Source organism: Macrobrachium nipponense, chromosome 14 (assembly GCF_015104395.2).
Source record: "Macrobrachium nipponense isolate FS-2020 chromosome 14, ASM1510439v2, whole genome shotgun sequence".
NCBI lineage: Eukaryota > Metazoa > Arthropoda > Malacostraca > Decapoda > Palaemonidae > Macrobrachium > Macrobrachium nipponense.
The window spans coordinates 41,140,053-41,147,552 of record NC_087207.1 but is presented as its reverse complement, the minus strand read 5'-3'; positions in this window follow the sequence as shown (position 1 = coordinate 41,147,552).

Sequence of the window (7,500 nt, the reverse complement as noted above, 5' to 3'; positions counted from 1 at the left end):
AACACTGACACTGAAAATACCTATGTCCTCTAACAAGAACAAAAGATTGCAAAATTATTTTCATCTGAAGAGGACGCTTGAACACATGACTCTACTGATAATGAGGAATTTTATCCTTCCTGTAAAAATTGCCTTCATACTCTCTCATTTTTAATTATTCTCTCCTAGACTTATCAGAAATTTGGAGCCGACCAGCGAGTGGTGTAGTCAGTTAGGGTGTGAAGCTGAAATGCAGCAAAAATGACTTTACTGATTAATCGGACGTTTTTCTTCGTCAAGATTCCTTTTGTAAAGAAGCAGCTTCAGACCACAACTTGCTGTACAAATACACATTGCAGAAATACACACACACTTACATACATACATACATACACACACATATATATATATATATATATATATATATATATATATATATATATATATTTACATATATATTATATATATTATGTGTATGTATGTATATGTGTGTGTGTATATTTATGCAGTTTTGGATACTTACTTGAGTGCTGTGAGCTACCATGATGGCAAACTTTTGAACCAAATTTTTCTTTCCATCAGCCAATGCAAAAAGTTGCTGAGAACGATTTATTGACTTACTAATTGTTTAATGAAATTGTGTTGAATGAATTTAAAATTTCCAATTGTATTGATTTGCTGTTTGTGCTGACTAATGTAATTTCCAACTTGTTCTAAAGATAATGCATGTCCGTTAGCAGATACAAATTATTTTGACAGTAGTGGCAAGTTCTCGTTTTTTTTTTTTTAAGACATTTCAAATCTTTAATGAAAATCAAGGCAATATTTACATTAGCGTACCATTCTTTACAGACGCAGCAGTATAAAAGTTCTTGTAAAATAATCCAAAGAATGATATTGTATTTGAAATGTTGACTAGCAGGAAATGATTGTAAATAATTTTTTATGTCAGTCAACGCTGAAAGTATGCTTACATTTTCGAATATATTTTCACTTGCTGTCTATTAAAAGAACAAATTTGCTCATGCAAATGTTTACGCAAGAATTATTTAGAATTCTTGCGGAAGTGTGTAAAAGTCGTGTCACTTTCTGGTACAAACTTCCATGCAAAAACAGCCTTAAGCACTGTAATTATGATTAAAGTTGGCAGCGTTGCAAGCTCAAGTTTACTCTCCTTGACCTACTTTTGACAGCTATAATTAACGGAAAGTTAGAGTGGTCTGATGAAGATGCAAGTTTCATGACTGAGCTCTAGCTGTGTGAGGAAGAAGTGGACAAAATTTTTCAGTACAGAACGTTATGGTTAGAGCACTTTAATGTAGATGCCTTTGAAGTTGGGCAAGTGAGAGACACTGTTTGAGGTGGTAGTTTGGAAATTTAGATGATAATGAAGCTGAGAGCTTTTATAAACTATTGAAGGTAGTGTATACGCTCTTGGAAATTGAGGAATACTGGCATCGAATTTGATTTGAAGTAAGTTAGTTTAAATGATATTGGAGTTCAGCAATTGTTATGTTAATGAAATGAATTGATGTTAACGCCACTGAAAATGGGGAGCGCCGATGAGCGCCGATGCTGTTAAAGTTGGTCCATTGTCAAGTGATATCGAAAATGACCAGTGTAGGAAGGAATATAGAATTTTTGGCACAAGGGCAAGCGCTGGCACCAATGAGGTCGTTCAACGCTGAACGGGAAAGTGATACTAGTAAAGTGGTAAGGTTTTAAAAGAGTAACAGGAGGAAAACCTGCAGTTCCAGTGTGACACAATTGTTATGAGGGAATGGAAAGTAAGACAGAATAAAAAAGAATATGAACAGAGGTACAATAAAAGGAATGAAAGTGGTTGCAGCTATGGGTCGAAGGGATCGCTGCAGAGAACCTTAAGGTGCACTGACGGCAGTAACCCCCCCCCCCCCCCCCCCCCCCCCCCCCCCCCCCCCCCCCCCCCCCTCCCCACTCTACGGGGATGACTAATGTAGACGGTATTGAGGAAAGGCAAGATGCGATGTTGATCAACGGGTATTTGAATTGTGCTGTCTTGAGAAATTCATGATCTAAGAAGTTTTTGAAGTCCGTTTAAGAGAGAGAGAGAGAGAGAGAGAGAGAGAGAGAGAGAGAGAGAGAGAGAGAGAGAGAATAAAAGTCGCTGTAAGGAAGAAGCTTTTCTGGATAATTTTGTTTTGCCAGAATTTACAGATAAAAGATACACTAAAATATATCAAAAGTGACCAAGCACCACGGTTATCTATGCTGGTGCATGTTAGAGGGTCCCTCTTGAACTGTTTGTCCAGACTTTATCTGGCTCAGAGATGGATGAAGTTATAGAGGATCCCAGAATAACTGGCCTTGCAGTCAAGAAGTCTTACGGTAATCTTTTATATTGGCCACATTCATATACCATCGCTTTAAATAGTGTAAAAAGAAAGATAGGTCAGAGAGGTAATACATGCTACTTTTGTAGGAATCCTGTCTAAGATCAAGAACCCTGTGCATACATACGCATTTTGCTCCAAATCTGATGCTGGCATTAGTTTTGGAATCGATACCTCTTATGCTGAAGTGCTTTTGATTTTTAAGCAGCATTTGGTCAAAATTCCCTGCTGCGCTATATCCAATATAAGTGGGACTTTAGGAATTTCAAGAGGATTTTTATTCAGTCCTTTGTCCTCGTATTTTTGTTAGTCTCCAACAGTCTGATTGTTTGTCCGTACTTTCCCCCTATCAAATCCTATACATTGCGATTCCTACCACTACGTATCAGTCCTTCGTAAATGGCTTAAAAAATAGTCGAAATCGGTCAGGACCTACACCCAGTATATTATTACTTAAAATCACGTGTTAATGTATTTATAATAATTCGTATAAAATCTCGTGTTAATGCAATTATAATCAATCGTGATAGATATATATATATATATGATATAATATATATATATATATATTATTATATATTAGTATGTATATATATATATTATATATATATATATATATATATGTAATATATAAAACTAAATATATATAATATATATATAATATATATATATATACATACACACACACACACACATATATATATATACATACTACATATATATATATATATATATATATATATATATGTGTGTGTGTGTGTGTGTGTGTGTGTGTGTGTGCGTGCGTGTGTTTGCGTGTATAATAATTATTTTCATCATACGCCCTTTTCCTTTGTAGATAGGGCGATACCAAATGGGTATATCCTGTATGTTTCGCAGAAAACCTTTAATGGTAAGGTTCTAGCCCAACACTTGTTTTCTTGACGTCAGCTTTCGCCGCTAACTATTTCCATCTGGTCAACTGTGGCGGTTGGCCGAAAGAGATCCACAGACTTTGTATTCGTTCTCAAGCTTTGTCCACACTGTAGTGAAACTTGCTGTAGACATATCACAAACAGATAACATATAAACTAACGACTTACTGATAGTCCTAACCGGTGTTTCATACGATTATCAAGCCTTTGCCCAAAATTACTCGGTCGTTGACTTTTCAGGTAATGACTTTTTTTTTCTTTTTTTATAAGATGAAAGGAAAAACCGAATTAATGCAATGAATATTTTGGTATTTCTGACCGGCATTCTATTTATTCTGTTTTTGAAATTCAAAAAATTTTTAATTTTCTTAGAATAAAAAGTTATTGCAGAAAATATAATGATTTGAAACATAGGATTGGAATTCCCCACACGTAAACATATGCAAACATGTAAACACCCACTCTCACACAGTTTTAATTCTTGCCCTTTTTTTATATATTTTTTTTTTTACCATAAAGGATTCTCAAGGTTTATGAAGCTGCTTACTACGGAGAAGGAAGGATACTACGAATATTGTTCACCGTCGGACATTTTTGCTTTTGCTATTTAGCCTATATAACTACTACAACCTTTAAGAGTAGCATACAGTATTATCGCAACCTATTTGGTGAATATGCGCCAAAGATTTATATAAATGAATAATGATAAAATTGCTGAAAAGTCAGACTCTCACAGAAATACAAAGAGAGTTTATTGATTCTTCCTTCTCTTGCATACAGACTTTGAAACTAATATTTTATTATAACAGAATTTTCTTCTTTATCCAAGTGAAGTCTTCATTTCACGTGAAGTCGACACGACACTGGTTCCATGAAATATCTTTGGCAACTAATGATAGGCAGGTGGCTCGAACAGCATTTGCTTGGTTAGCTGAGTCCAGGGCTCTTATTCCGACAGCACTTGATCGCTTTATGAACAAAGAGCCCGAGGCTTAGTTGAAACCAGCGCCCACCACCAACTTCTCTCTCTCTCTCTCTCTCTCTCTCTCTCTCTCTCTCTCTCTCTCTCTCCCAAATGGAGAGACCAATGGGTCTGCAAAGCTATGCCTTTTTCTTACCCAGACCCAAAGATTATATGTAAATGGAAGCAATGAAGTTGCTGCTTGAGGAATGAAAGACTAGAAACTTGGGAAAACAAAATAAGAAAGAGATTTCCGAGTCTTGTTTGGTGTGATTCGCAATTTACGGGAAACGACCCCGAGGCCTTTTCGATGGATGATAAGGAAAAGGGCTTTCATGCTGTACTCTCCCCAAACCGGCCATTGACGCTCCCACGGAGCAATATGAGCGGCGGTATCAGTGCGTGATGCTTTGGCTTCCAGTTCGTAATTAGAGGTTTCTGCTTGAGTGCTCACCTTTGGTGTCTCTATACCGGTGTAAATTGAAATGAAACTCAACCATTGAACCATGTGTTTTCAGAAATTAACGCTAACCATACTCTCATTAAGATGGGGTTGGCTAAATTAGAAAAAAATATGGGGTTGGCTGAATAAGAAAATATGATTGGGTTGACCAAATTAGAAAATATGAAGGGTTGGTTAAATTAAAAAAAATGACGGGATTGCTTAATGAAACCTTTGAAACTAGGTGGTATCAGTGACAGTAGTCCTCATAGGTCTACTGGTGAATGAAAGAGCAGTCTCAGTTATCGGAACGGAGTTTGTTCTTGAACAAAAAAGGTAGGAACGGCCGATTTTGCTAGAAAGGAATTTAGAATTTTCCCTTAAAAAATTTGTACAGAAAATATTAAGTTGATTGCAGGGCAGCATGATACTCAAAGTGGCCTTCATATAGACTAGGGAATTCGTGTTTTGTCTTGGCACTTGAATGCCTGGTGTCGTATGGAACCTGTTGTTTATGATGGTAAAAATTAACTCGTCGAGGCCCAGTCGTTTCAGTTATATAATGGCACTTTCAGCATGCTGTGATCATCCACGTCTATGATTGGTCAACAGATACAGAATGGGCTTAATAAATGGCATACGGCTTGTCTGTTCTCTCCCAGAATATAAATAGGAGCTCTTAATATGGTTCAGGGTCTCTCATTTATTGTTTATGGGCATAGCGGTTTTTTTTCCTTTGCTTGTTACAGATTCGATAATTTTTTCATTCCGAAAAAAAACCACGTAGATCCATTAATTTCTCAACAGCTGAGATTTGTTTCTCTATTAATCAATAGCTTTATAAGGCTTACACAAAGCGAGCTACTCTTGTATTATAGCCGGCAAAGTCGGGTATTGATTCAATCTCGAAAGTTCTGGTCTGTGACCACCTGTCTTTATGATTGTGAAACACCTTCCCATATTCTTGTAACTCTTTTGTTCCTCATTTATCTGGTTATATTTACACAGACAAAGAAATTTATTGTCACGTAACGGGTTTTGTAGAGAAACAGACAGTTTAAGCTATCTCGTGCAAGTGAATCTTGGTTCACTACGAATAATTTGTGAATTTGGTACAGTCGGTCATCCACCTTGTCAGACATGCGACACTAAGGAAAGAACAGATATTTGACCTCTGAGCCTTGTCCTTGTCAACTAAGTCCTACACCACTGTACGTCAACCAACAAAACACAAGTTTGACGTGCATTGCCCTTTAGTTATTCACTATGCTTCCTTGGGGCCATAGCAGTTTAATTAAGAATAAACAGTGGAGCATTGATTTTTATATTAAATCCTGTGAATCCTACTTCGCAAATGCAAAGTGATACGGGAAGTAGCCGAAAGTGTGATCAGACATTTTAGAGGGACCCTGTTTTATGTAATGGCTGGAAGACATGGTTGTGCTTTTAATACTCAGAACACTTAAGCTTTTTTTATGCTAATCATAACTATCTCTCTCTCTCTCTCTCTCTCTCTGGATGTAAAAATAAGGGAGAAATGTTGTAAAATATTAAAGAACAATTTTATCGATGACCTTCCATTTCGACGAAACAGACGTTCATTATGATATCAGTGTAAAGCTGAACTTGCAACTGAAGCCCCATTACATGCATTCTTATGGACGCCATTTTTGAAATGAGCGTTCGAGTGGAGCCATAGCTCGTTAAAATATCACCGTTGTAAAACAGGATATTTGCTTATGGTTATCAGGATCCTTCCAAATGGTGATGAAATTGATGAGATTAGAGACCCTTCCTAATGCCCTTCTCTTATTAGAACAATGGTCGCATAGCAACCGTCTTGGATCACCTTGTGCAGCCATAAAAATCTCAATTATTAGCAACAGCACAGTGATCTAGGAGTGATATATACATCTTTGAGGTTCAGATGCTCCAGAACCTTTCAAGGATGTTGTCGTGAACATAAGATGCTACAAATTGTTCACAACACTAGTACGAAACTGTTGCTAATTAATGGAGACAATTCTTTTGTTGCTTGTTATGGCAATCCCTCCAAACATCCCCTTTGCAATTGCCTTTCGAGCTTCTGAAGTTTTTGTGCCAGGTTTGTCTTTTAGTACCTGCAGTGACATTATGCTCCGCTTCATCAGTTTGTCTGCATACACACAATAGAAGTAGTGCGTTTCTGTAGACACTATGACAGTAATCCAAGTTCAAACAATGTGTCAAACATTAGCGCTAAATATAATAGAAACTGTTCTGAAACAGCCTTTTAACAGACCTTCATTGGTTTTTCTATCATTTCCAGATCTTGTTTTATCTTTCATTACCTTTTCCTAATGTAAACAAAGGGCCTCATAATTCTGCCACACTGCTGACACTGTTCGAAATGAGCTGGCTACCCACCTGGTGCCTAAAACACGGCCTATTTAGCAAATATGTTGCTCTAGCCGAGAGGCACATTCAGATAATTCTTTTTTATTCAGAGGTGATCTACAGTAGACCGAGTATAATTTGTCCATAAATACTTGAAAATTCTTAATTTCATACTAATATTTTCCTGTTCTCACATCACACCATCCGCTTGCGGGGGTGCCAGAGCGCCGCTCGGCGAGCTCTGGCAGCACGGTACCCACGATTTTCGGTGTTAGGCTACGTCTCGTTCGTTAAGCTGGAAACTTTAAGAGGGAAATTGCTTTCAATTTACTTCTCTAGCAGAATGAGGGTGGCCAGTCTTTCCGATTGTCACTCATTGTTTGTTTCATCGTTTTTCTGAAAGAGGGGGAGAGAGAGATCATAAAAATTTATGAATGTCGATGTAGTCATAGAAGT